This window comes from Salvelinus alpinus, chromosome 3 (assembly GCF_045679555.1).
Source record: "Salvelinus alpinus chromosome 3, SLU_Salpinus.1, whole genome shotgun sequence".
Classification (NCBI taxonomy): domain Eukaryota; kingdom Metazoa; phylum Chordata; class Actinopteri; order Salmoniformes; family Salmonidae; genus Salvelinus; species Salvelinus alpinus.
The window spans coordinates 38,965,757-38,978,153 of NC_092088.1; the positions used below are offsets into that span (position 1 = coordinate 38,965,757).

The 12,397-nt window shown below is 45.7% G+C and overlaps 1 long non-coding RNA gene across 1 annotated transcript; it reads right to left on the minus strand.

The window, feature by feature from the left end:
• Positions 1-1,669: 1,669 nt before the first annotated feature.
• On the minus strand, positions 1,670-7,027 carry LOC139570679 (uncharacterized). Its single transcript, XR_011674141.1, has 2 exons — positions 6,668-7,027; positions 1,670-2,631 (listed from the first exon to the last, which is right to left on the minus strand). It is a non-coding gene; the product is annotated as an uncharacterized lncRNA (long non-coding RNA).
• Positions 7,028-12,397: the final 5,370 nt, after the last annotated feature.

The window sequence follows — 12,397 nt, forward strand, 5'->3', positions numbered from 1 at the left end:
TTCAATTGATTGGACATGATTTGGAAAGGCACACACCTGTCTATATAAGGTCCCACAGTTGACAGTGCATGTCAGAGAAAAAACCAAGCCATGAGGTCGAAGAAATTGTCTGCAGAGCTCTGAGACAGGATTGTGTCGAGGCACAGGTCTGGGGAAGAGTACCAAAAAATGTCTGCAGCATTGAAGGTCCCCAAGAACACAGTGGCCTCCATCATTCTTAAATGGAATAAGGTTGGAACCACCAAAACTCTTCCTAGAGCTGGCCGCTCGGCCAAACTGAGCAATCGGGGGAGAAGGGGCTTGGTCAGGGATGTGACAAAGAACCCGATTGCCCCTCTGATAGAGTTCCAGAGTTCTTCTGTGGAGATGGGAGAACCTTCCAGAAGGACAAAGGCCAAAACCTAGGAAGAAACCTAGAGAGGAACCAGGCTATGAGGGGTGGCCAGTCCTCTTCTGGCTGTGCCGGGTGGAGATTATAACAGAACATGGCCAAGATGTTCAAAATGTTCATAAATGACAAGCATGGTCAAATAATAATCAGGAATAAATGTCAGTTGGCTTTTCATAGCCGATCATTAAGAGTTGAAAGCAGCAGGTCTGGGACAGGTAGGGGTTCCATAACCGCAGGCAGAACAGTTGAAACTGGAACAGCAGCAAGGCCAGGTGGACTGGGGACAGCAAGGAGTCATCATGCCCGGTAGTCCTGACGTATGGTCCCAGGGCTCAGGTTCTCCGAGAGAGAGAAAGAAAGAGAGAAGGAGAGAATTAGAGAGAGCATACTTAAATTCACACAGGACACTGGATAAGACAGGAGAGGTACTCCAGATATAACCAACTGACCCTAGCCCCCCGACACATAAACTACTGCAGCATAAATACTGGAGGCTGAGACAGGAGGGGTCAGGAGACACTGTGGCCCCATCCGATGATACCTCCGGACAGGGCCAAACAGGAAGGATATAACCCCACCCACTTTGCCAAAGCACAGCCCCCGCACCACTAGAGGGATATCTTCTGAGCAGCTAACCGATCGCTGCAGCTGTACATAGCCCATCCAATCTAACTACCTCATCCCATATTGTTTTTATTTACTTTTCTGCTCCTTTGCACACCAGTACTTCTACTTGCACATCATCATCTGCACATCTATTACGCCAGTGTTAATTTGCTAAATTGTAATTACTTCGCTACTATGGCCTATTTATTGCCTTACCTCCTCATTCCATTTGCACACACTGTATATAGACTTCTTTTTTTCTATTGTGTTATTGACTGTACACTTGTTTATTCCATGTGTAACTGTGTTTGTGTCGCACTGCTTTGCTTTATCTTGGCCAGGTCGCAGTTGTAAACGAGAACTTGTTCTCAACTAGCCTACCTGGTAAAATAAAGGTGAAATAAAAAAAATTATTTAAAAAAAATCAAGCTCTGTCAAGTTGGTTGTTGATCATTGCTAGACAGTCATTTTCAAGTCTTGCCATAGATTTAAGCCGATTTAAGTCAAAACTGTAACTAGGCCAATCAGGAACATTCAATGTTGTCTTGGTAAGCAACTCCAGTGTATATTTGTCATTGTGTTTTCGGGTATTGTCCTGCTGAAAGGTGAATTTGTCTCCCAGGACATTAACCGTTGTCACTGGTGTAGAGAGGAGTAGGCAGGAGGCAGTTGCAGGTTTAGAACTACTGAATTTATTTAAGCACCATAGATCAAAGCGGGATGAAACCCAAACGCTGTTGTGCTCAAACTATATCTTCATAAACAAAAAGGCACAACGCGAACCCAAAGTGCAGAATATAAAGTACTCAGGAAAAAGTAGGAGAGATTCCTCTCAGGAAAACAAGTAACATTTACAATGACAAATGGCAGAGGGAGTATATATAGAGTGGGGATTGGAACCAGGTGTGTGTAATGATGATGATGATAAGTCCGGGGTTGATGTGTGAAGGGCATTTGCCAGCAGTAGGTTCAGCAGCAGCTAGAAGGCCGGCGACGCCGAACGCCTGAGCTGGACAGGACAGGGAGTCATAGCGAAGGCTGGTGTGACAGTTCCTACCCCTGCGGGGCGCCGCTGACTTTGGGGATGACCCCGGAGACACAGTGCAGATAGGTCGGGACGACACCTGTGGAAGTCCCGAAGGAGAGAACGATCCAGGACGTCCTGTGCCGGAACCCATCACCGCTCTTCGGACCGTAGCCCTCCCAGCCGACCAGGTACTGGAGAAGCCCCCACGACGCAGGCTGCGGACGGAGTATGCCAGGGCCCCCTCGAAGTCCAAGAGAGGGGGAGGTGCGTTGTGGGGTCCAACACTAGCCAAGGGACCAGCTGCCACCGGCCTGTGGAGAGATACATGAAATGAGGCTGAGATACGATAATTGTAATCTGTAATCTGTACGTCACCTCATTGACTCTCCTCAGGACTTTGAACGGCCCCATAAATCACAGGCTCAGCTTCTGGCAGGACAGGCGGAGGGGCAGGTCCTTCGTAGAAAGCCAGAGCTTGTCATCAGGGTGAAAGACCGGGGCCAGACTGCGGTGACGATTGGCCTGCGTCTTCTGCCGGAACCAATCGTCCACTGCAGGAGCCTCGATCTGACTCCGGTGTCAGGGCCAGCTGATAGCCTAGAACACACTGAAAGGGTGTGAGGTTAGTGGAGGAGTGACGGGGGGAGTTTTCTGCGTATTCTGCTCAATGCAGAAATGCAGCCCACTCACCACGGCCGGTCCTGACAGTAACTACGAAGGTACATACCCAGTTCCTGATTTACCCTTTCCACCTGCCCATTAGATTGGGGACGGTACCCAGAGTTGAGGCTGACCATGACCCGCAGTCGTTCCATGAAGGCCTTCCAGATACGGGAGGTGAACTGAGGACCACGGTCAGACACAATGTCCTCCGGGATACCGTAGTGCCGAAAGTCGTGAGAGAAGAGAGCCTCCGCGGTCTTCAGGGCCGTAAAGAGACCAGGCAGCAGCTGTCGAGGACCTCCCTTCAAGAGGGAGGTGAGTGGCCACCACTGCGCTGAAACCCCTAATGAAGCGCCTGAAATAGTTGGCAAAACCAAGGAAATGCTGAACCCCCTTGATGTTGGATGGAACAGGCCACAAGCGTCCTGCACTGACCCTCTGCTCTTCCATCTCTAGCCCCGCGGTGCATATTCAATAGCCCAGGAAGGAGACCGCCTGCTGAGAGAAAAGGAACTTCTCCGCCTTGGCGTACAGGTGATGCCCTATCAGCCGCTCCAAAACGGACCTGGCACGAGAGACACGTTGCTCGCATGTAGTGGAGTACACTAAGATGTTGTCTATGTACACCCCTGCACAGCGACCTAACATGTATCTAAACACCTCATTAGTGAATGATTGAAACACAGAGGGTGCATTTGTCAGGCTGTAGGGCATTACCCTGTAGTCGTAGTGCCCGGTGCTGAAGGTGGTCTTCCATTCATCCCCCTCTCTAATGCTCACCAGATTGTAGGCACTGCGTAAATCCAATTGAGTAAATTTAGTACTAACCTAATTTAGGTTAGTATTGTGGAGTAACTACAATGTTGTTGATCCATCCTCAGCTTTCTCCTATCACAGCCATTAAACTCTGTAACTGTTTTAAAGTCACCATTGACCTCATGGTGAAATCGCTGAACGGTTTCCTTCCTCTCCGGCAACTGAGTTAGGAAGGACACACATTTTTACTCCTGAATTCTTTTAGGCTTGCCGTAACAAAGGGGTTGAATACTTATCGACTCAAGACATTTAATCTTTTCATTTTTTATTAATTTGTAAACATTTCTAATAACAATTTCACTTTGACATCATGAGGTATTGTGTGTAGGCCAGTGAGACAACATCTAAATTGAATACATTTTAAATTCAGTCTAACACAACAAAATGTGGAAAAAGTTAAGGGGTGTGAATACTTTTTGAAAGCACTGCATAGGCTATACATAAATCAGATAAATATTTACGTGATTTGGAGAATAACATATACTTGGTTTTACCTGAATTAAGTACCAATTTCAGTTCAACAAAGACTTTCTGCAACACAATGACAGCTGATTGAAGCCACGAAAGAGGCTGGCATGGTCAATCGTAGGGGAAATGCACACAAAAAGTAATTTTTAGCATAAGTTTTCATGTACTGAATAAAAATCTAAAATTCTGTTTTTCCATCAACTCTATGTCACGCCCTGACCTTAGAGAGCCTTTTTATGTCTCTTTTTGCTTTGGTCAGGGTGTGATTTGGGTGGGCATTCTAGGTCCTTTACTTCTATGCTTTTGTGTTTCTATGTTTTGGCCGGGTATGGTTCTCAATCAGGGACAGCTGTCTATCGTTGACTCTGATTGGGAGCCATACTTAGGTAGCCCTTTTCCCCTCCTTTCAGTGTGGATAGTTATCTTTGTTAGTGGCACTTTGCCCTGTAAGCTTCACAGTTGTTTTTCATTTGTTGTTTTGTTGGCGACATTTTAAATAAAAAGAGAAATGTATGCTCACCACGCTGCACCTTGGTCCACTTCTTTCAACGGCCGTGACACTCTACCGATAGTTTTGTCACATTAAATAGCAAATGTGTCTACTCTGGTGTTGGCACATGCACTCTAGCCAACAACAGCTCGCAGATAAACTGCAGGTAGGCTGTGTGGGTAAACTAATCTACATGAGATTATTATAGATAAGAGCAAGAATATTTTTATTTGTATCTATTGGAAAGGAGCATCAAGCTCATCACCGACAACATGCATTTTCACCCCCCTGTGAAGTTCATCACAATTTATTTCATCTGTAGCCTATTAAACTTCTTGGTTTCCCGAGTCGTAGTGGGAGGACGACACACCACGTCATCGGGGGACTCCAAATTACCTTCGATATGATTATTATATTTTCACCGCCATTACTCGCATAATACATTTTACAGACACAAAAAGATCCCACCATGTCAAACAAACAAATTATCTGTAGGCATTTGTAAAATTGTAACGAAACTTCCACAGCTATCATGATAAAAAAAAACATGTGGTTAGTGACTCCGCAACCAGAGGAGCAGAAAGATGAAGCAAGGATGAAGCAAATTAGCCCCGGTGGATTTTTTTTACATCAATCTTAAGCAAGGCATCTAGGACATCACAAGTAGCAAAGTTTATTCAATTGAAATAAAGAACATAAAACTGATCTTCCATCGAGTCAACTGGAGGCTGGGAGGGGGAAGAGCAGTCGACTGACTGACCAGGATCAATTAAACCACAATTTCTTTCAAATAAAAAGCCTGCTGAGGTAAAATGCTGATTTAAAAGCGTCACTTATCAAAAACATTTCAGTGATAATGCCAGAGTCTGACACAACTTGATTATGCAGGGAAGGAGATACATTTGCACCCCAGTATCTCTACTTGAACATCATCATCTGCACATCTAGCAATCCACTGTTAATGCTAAATTGTAATTATTTCGCCTCATTGGCCTATTTATTGCCTTACCTCCCTAATCTTCTACATTTGCACACACTGTACATAGATTTTTTTCTATTGTGTTATTGACTGTACGTTTGTTTATGTGTAACTCTGTAACTGTGTTGTTGTTTTTGTCGCACTGCTTTGCTTTATCTTGGCCTGGTCGTAGTTGTAAATGAGAACTTGTTCTCAACTGGCCTACCTGGTTAAATAAAGTTGAAAAAATACAAAATAAAATTCCACACTTCAGTGGATTAACTGTTTTCCAAAATGTTGACTGTTCACCAGCAGATGTGAAAGAACTTAGAAAGTAGCTTGATTTAGCTACTTAATTCAGGAAGTACATTTATTACTCATTAGCCTGAAATGCTGCCAATCAGCTACAGAGTCAGTTGTTCTAGCCTTGGCCCAGGCCTGATTTCTCATCATAATGAGATCTGAAAGTTTTATAGAGAACAAAGGATTTGTTCTATTTTTAACTCTAAGGCATTTAAAGGGGGCATGTTAGTCTGCCAGAGACATAAAAATAGATGAGCAATGTTCTAGAGCCAATTCAGGGTCTGGCATGCAGCTGATTGAGTTTTCCTCTAAGCAATTCATATTATGAAGAATCGCCTGGGGAGAATAAACAAAATAATGTATCTTCATAATTATATGAGGATCAATGTTTTTCTGTTTTGTATCTCTAATACATGCAGTGGGACAGTGATTACTGATGTCATTAACAAAAACACACTAAGTAATTTGTCCAAATTTGGTCAATCAGTGAGGAGTTTCCTGGGTTTCTCACATTAATCTGTGTAGGTTCGGAGATTAGTTGAGTCAGGTTAAAGTCAAGACAAATATTATTCAATGATCAGAGGCCAGGATAAAACAATCCAGGTTAAAATCTCTTTAAAATAACAAATTCAGATGACAGACAAGGTTTTAAATATTCAGAAATGGTATCAACAAAATCCATCAGCGCAACAGGGGAAGGTAAATCTCTGCTACAAACAAATGCATCTCTTGGCATGAGGCCAAATCTAAAACCAAACACTCAAAAACGTTTTGGTTTTGGGAGTAGCAGCTAGGTTCCCATCCAATTGGTGAAAGATTTTCATACAAATATTCTAAAATCCGCATAATGAAAATATGCACATTTTCCAACCAGTGATGTTTACACCAAACAGACTTTATGCTGACAAATGACATAGTGCACACAAAATGTACTTTTTCACTTACATTTTCATGTAGCGAAGAATAATCTCAGGTTCAATGTGTTTCCATCGCATTTTCAAATCTGCCGCTACCGATAGTTTTGTCACAAACTGTTGCATTAAATAGCAAATGTTCCAACTCTGGTTTTGGCACATGCACTCTAGCCAACAGCTCGCAGATACAGTGCTGGTAGGCTGGTTTACGTGATGATTACATAAGAGCGATAATAATTTGTTTGTCAAGCATATATCATTATGTCGCAAGAATAAGACGCTCAATATTTATTTGAAAGTAGCATCAAACTCATCATCGTGCACTTTCACCATCCTGTGAAGTTCGTCATCATTTATTTAATCTGTGGTTTAATAAACTGCATGGTTTCCCGAGTCGTATTCTGGTCGTAGTGGGAGGACCACACACCATATTGCGTGACTCCAAATTTACTTCGATATGATGGTTATTATATCAATATTTCCGCATACAGGCGTTTCCACTGCCATTTCTCCCAAAAATTATTTTAGCTAAAATTACGTGTTAGCATTTATAAGATTGTACCAAAACTTCCTGTTTCAACATAGGCGTCGTGATTTCATTTTATATGGTATGACTTTACGGCCATAACAACTGTGGATGGTAAAAAACTCTTAGAGAACATGATGCCACAAGAGCCGATTTCACATAGCCGCCCCCCTTCTCTGATTCAGAGGGGTTAAATGCCGAATACACATTTCAGTTGAATGCATTCAGTTGTACAACTGACTAGGTATCCCCAGTGTTCCCAACTAATTTTCAGGGGAAGTTGCTAGAGGCAGGTCGATTTGTTGCTAAAAGTTGCAAAATGACGTTGTAATGACGTCATTGCGTAATAACGTAAAACTGCATCGTTACGTAGAATACACAATAACGTTACTCAAATTGACTGGCCATCTCGGCGAAAAATATGATTTGACATTTGTTAGTTTAGATTTGTTTGTTTATTATCATATATTTGTATTTGTAAAAGTAATATTCATTCCTGAAAGAAGCTAGCTAGCTAACAAGGAGTGTCTAGTTGGCAGAAGAGAAGAAGGGACAAAGAAGGGACAAAGTGGGACAAAATAAGGACAGAAGAAAAGGGAAAGGGGACATTAAGGTGAAGCAGTCCTCTAAAGACACAAAAGACAATAATACAAGAAACAACACTTCTATTGCCTCTCCCTCTACGATACGCACTTCCGGTTTGGTTTGGAGCGAGTAGTTGCATTCCGCTTTGCTCCACAGGTAGTATTACAGGTAGTATTACATTTCATTTCATTACAGTACAACAGTTTGATTTGTTTGATCTTAGCTGGCTACATAGCCGTCTTTGTATCCAAGATAATTGTGTAGTCTAGAGTAATTGTCGAGGTTACCTAGCCAGCTACACTTTCAAACAAAGTCAACAACGCAGCCACTGCTAGCTAGCCTATTTCACCAGCCAGCAGTACTATATCATTTTAGTCAATAAGATTTTTTGCAACGTAAGCTTAACTTTCTGAACATTCGAGACGTGTAGTCCACTTGTCATTCCAATCTCCTTTGCATTAGCGTAGCCTCTTCTGTAGCCTGTCAACTATGTGTCTGTCTATCCCTGTTCTCTCCTCTCTGCACAGACCATACAAACGCTTCACACCGCGTGGCCGCTGCTACTCTAACCTGGTGGTCCCAGCGCGCACGACCCACGTGGAGTTCCAGGTCTCAGGCAGCCTCTGGAACTGCCGATCTGCGGCCAACAAGGCAGAGTTCATCTCAGCCTATGCTTCCCTCCAGTCCCTCGACTTCTTGGCACTGACGGAAACATGGATTACCACTGATAACACTGCTACTCCTACTGCTCTCTCCTCGTCTGCCCACGTGTTCTCGCACACCCCGAGAGCTTCTGGTCAGCGGGGTGGTGGCACTGGGATCCTCATCTCTCCCAAGTGGACATTCTCTCTTTCTCCCCTGACCCATCTGTCTATCGCCTCCTTTGAATTCCATGCTGTCACATTTACCAGCCCTTTCAAGCTTAACATCCTTATCATTTATCGCCCTCCAGGTTCCCTTGGAGAGTTCATCAATGGGCTTGACGCCCTGATAAGTTCCTTTCCTGAGGATGGCTCACCTCTCACAGTTCTGGGTGACTTTAACCTCCCCACGTCTACCTTTGACTCATTCCTCTCTGCCTCCTTCTTTCCACTCCTCTCCTCTTTTGACCTCACCCTCTCACCTTCCCCCCCTACTCACAAGGCAGGCAATACGCTTGACCTCATCTTTACTAGATGCTGTTCTTCCACTAATCTCATTGCAACTCCCCTCCAAGTCTCCGACCACTACCTTGTATCCTTTTCCCTCTCGCTCTCATCCAACACTTCCCACACTGCCCCTACTCGGCTGGTATCGCGCCGTCCCAACCTTCGCTCTCTCTCCCCCGCTACTCTCTCCTCTTCCATCCTATCATCTCTTCCCTCTGCTCAAACCTTCTCCAACCTATCTCCTGATTCTGCCTCCTCAACCCTCCTCTCCTCCCTTTCTGCATCCTTTGACTCTCTATGTCCCCTATCCTCCAGGCCGGCTCGGTCCTCCCCTCCTGCTCCGTGGCTCGACGACTCATTGCGAGCTCACAGAACAGGGCTCCGGGCAGCCGAGCGGAAATGGAGGAAAACTCGCCTCCCTGCGGACCTGGCATCCTTTCACTCCCTCCTCTCTACATTCTCCTCTTCTGTCTCTGCTGCTAAAGCCAATTTCTACCACTCTAAATTCCAAGCATCTGCCTCTAACCCTAGGAAGCTCTTTGCCACCTTCTCCTCCCTCCTGAATCCTCCTCCCCCTCCTCCCCCCTCCTCCCTCTCTGCTGATGACTTCGTCAACCATTTTGAAAAGAAGGTCGACGACATCCGATCCTCGTTTGCTAAGTCAAACGACACCGCTGGTTCTGCTCACACTGCCCTACCCTGTGCTTTGACCTCTTTCTCCCCTCTCTCTCCAGATGAAATCTTGCGTCTTGTGACGGCCGGCCGCCCAACAACCTGCCCGCTTGACCCTATCCCCTCCTCTCTTCTCCAGACCATTTCCGGAGACCTTCTCCCTTACCTCACCTCGCTCATCAACTCATCCTTGACCGCTGGCTACGTCCCTTCCGTCTTCAAGAGAGCGAGAGTTGCACCCCTTCTGAAAAAACCTACACTCGATCCCTCCGATGTCAACAACTACAGACCAGTATCCCTTCTTTCTTTTCTCTCCAAAACTCTTGAACGTGCCGTCCTTGGCCAGCTCTCCTGCTATCTCTCTCAGAATGACCTTCTTGATCCAAATCAGTCAGGTTTCAAGACTAGTCATTCAACTGAGACTGCTCTTCTCTGTGTCACGGAGGCGCTCCGCACTGCTAAAGCTAACTCTCTCTCCTCTGCTCTCATCCTTCTAGACCTATCGGCTGCCTTTGATACTGTGAACCATCAGATCCTCCTCTCCACCCTCTCCGAGCTGGGCATCTCCGGCGCGGCCCACGCTTGGATTGCGTCCTACCTGACAGGTCGCTCCTACCAGGTGGCGTGGCGAGAATCTGTCTCCGCACCACGTGCTCTCACCACTGGTGTCCCCCAGGGCTCTGTTCTAGGCCCTCTCCTATTCTCGCTATACACCAAGTCACTTGGCTCTGTCATATCCTCACATGGTCTCTCCTATCATTGCTATGCAGACGACACACAATTAATCTTCTCCTTTCCCCCCTCTGATAACCAGGTGGTGAATCGCATCTCTGCATGTCTGGCAGACATATCAGTGTGGATGACGGATCACCACCTCAAGCTGAACCTCGGCAAGACGGAGCTGCTCTTCCTCCCGGGGAAGGACTGCCCGTTCCATGATCTCGCCATCACGGTTGACAACTCCATTGTGTCCTCCTCCCAGAGTGCTAAGAACCTTGGCGTGATCCTGGACAACACCCTGTCGTTCTCAACTAACATCAAGGCGGTGACCTGTTCCTGTAGGTTCATGCTCTACAACATTCGCAGAGTACGACCCTGCCTCACGCAGGAAGCGGCGCAGGTCCTAATCCAGGCACTTGTCATCTCCCGTCTGGATTACTGCAACTCGCTGTTGGCTGGGCTCCCTGCCTGTGCCATTAAACCCCTACAACTCATCCAGAACGCCGCAGCCCGTCTGGTGTTCAACTTTCCCAAGTTCTCTCACGTCACCCCGCTCCTCCGCTCTCTCCACTGGCTTCCAGTTGAAGCTCGCATCCGCTACAAGACCATGGTGCTTGCCTACGGAGCTGTGAGGGGAACGGCACCTCCGTACCTTCAGGCTCTGATCAGGCCCTACACCCAAACAAGGGCACTGCGTTCATCCACCTCTGGCCTGCTCGCCTCCCTACCTCTGAGGAAGTACAGTTCCCGCTCAGCCCAGTCAAAACTGTTCGCTGCTCTGGCACCCCAATGGTGGAACAAACTCCCTCACGACGCCAGGTCAGCGGAGTCAATCACCACCTTCCGGAGACACCTGAAACCCCACCTCTTTAAGGAATACCTAGGATAGGATAAAGTAATCCTTCTAACCCCCCCCCCCCCCTTAAAAGAGTTAGATGCACTATTGTAAAGTGGTTGTTCCACTGGATATCATAAGGTGAATGCACCAATTTGTAAGTCGCTCTGGATAAGAGCGTCTGCTAAATGACTTAAATGTAAATGTAATGTAAATGTAATATAAACCCAACACATTTTGTATCATCAGATATTTTTTATTTTATACACATTGAATTATTAAACAATTACACATTATTGAACAATTACATTTGATTTATTTTCTTTTTAACTAGTAAACCTAGTGGCCAGGTCAATGAATATGGCTGCACAGTATTGTTTCTTATCGATGGCGGTTAAGATATCGTTTAGAACCTTTAGACCCTTGAGCGTGGCTGAGGTGCACCCATGACCAGCTCTGAAACCAGATTGCATAGCGGAGAAGGTAGGGTGGGATTCGAAATGGTCTGTGATCTGTTTGTTAACTTGGCTTTCCAAGACCTTAGAAAGGCAGGGTAGGATAGATATAGGTCTGTAGCAGTTTGGGTCAAGAGTGTGTCCCCCCTTTGAAGAGGGGGATGACCGCAGCTGCTTTCCAATCTTTGGGAATCGTAGACGACACGAAAGAGAAGTTGAACAGGCTAGTAATAGGGGTTGCAACAATTTCGGCAGATCATTTTAGAAAGAAAGGGTCCAGATTGTCTAGCCCGGGCTGATTTGTGGGGGTCCAGATTTTGCAGTTCTTTCAGAACATCAGCTGACTGGATTTGGGAGAAGGAGAAATGGGGAAGGCTTGGGCGAGTTGCTGTGAGGGGTGCAGTGCTGTTGACCGGGGTAGGGGTGGCCAGGTGGAGAGCATGGTCAGCCGTAGAAAACTGCGTATTGAAATTCTCAATTATAGTGGATTTATCGGTGGTGACAGAGTTTCCTATCCTCAGTGCAGTGGGCAGCTGGGAGGAGGTGCTCTTATTCTCCATGGACTTTGCAATGTCCCAGAACTTTTTTTAGTTTGTGTTGCAGGAAGCAAATTTCTGCTTGAAAAAGCTAGCCTTGGCTTTTCTAACTGCCTGTGTATATTGGTTTCTAACTTCCCTAAAAAGTTGCATTCCACGGGGGCTGTTCGATGCTAATGCAGAACGTTGTGACTGAGTGTGTGACAGAGAAAATTGGTTTTGTGTCATTTAGAGGGAAAATGCATTTTAGCATTTGAGTCACTTTTCAAAAGTTGCTAAAAGTT